Source organism: Bactrocera latifrons, unplaced genomic scaffold, assembly GCF_001853355.1.
Source record: "Bactrocera latifrons isolate USDA-ARS-PBARC rearing strain unplaced genomic scaffold, ASM185335v1 scaffold_16, whole genome shotgun sequence".
Taxonomy (NCBI): domain Eukaryota; kingdom Metazoa; phylum Arthropoda; class Insecta; order Diptera; family Tephritidae; genus Bactrocera; species Bactrocera latifrons.
In genome coordinates, this window is record NW_017535074.1 from 2,758,081 (window position 1) to 2,758,540 (window position 460).

Sequence of the window (460 nt, forward strand, 5' to 3'; positions counted from 1 at the left end):
GTAAAACTAAATTTGTAATAAGAAATTAGTTATCTTTTAAAGTTACACAGTTCATATTTGTATTATATGGGTAATTTAAGGATGCCATATAAAAACGAATGTAAGGAAATTGCGAAAAATTTAGATATTACTTTAAAATTTAATTCTTTCATTTTTGGGAAAAAAATATAAAAAGTTGTGAGAAGAAATATTTTATGAAAATTGTCAATGGTATGAATAAATTTTAATGTTGCCATGTAATTGTAAAAATATTTTTAAAAAATTGTATTTAAAAAATATCGTAGCAAAAATTTTGACACAAAAGTTATAAAAAGAAAAATTTTAAAGAAAATTTTTTATAATGTATTTATCAGCATTTATTAAAAATTTCTTGACTTTAAATTTTTATTATGAATTTAACTTTGTTTTAACACTAAATTTGTTTATAGTTGGAACAAAATATTTTCAGGGCTGCCATGTG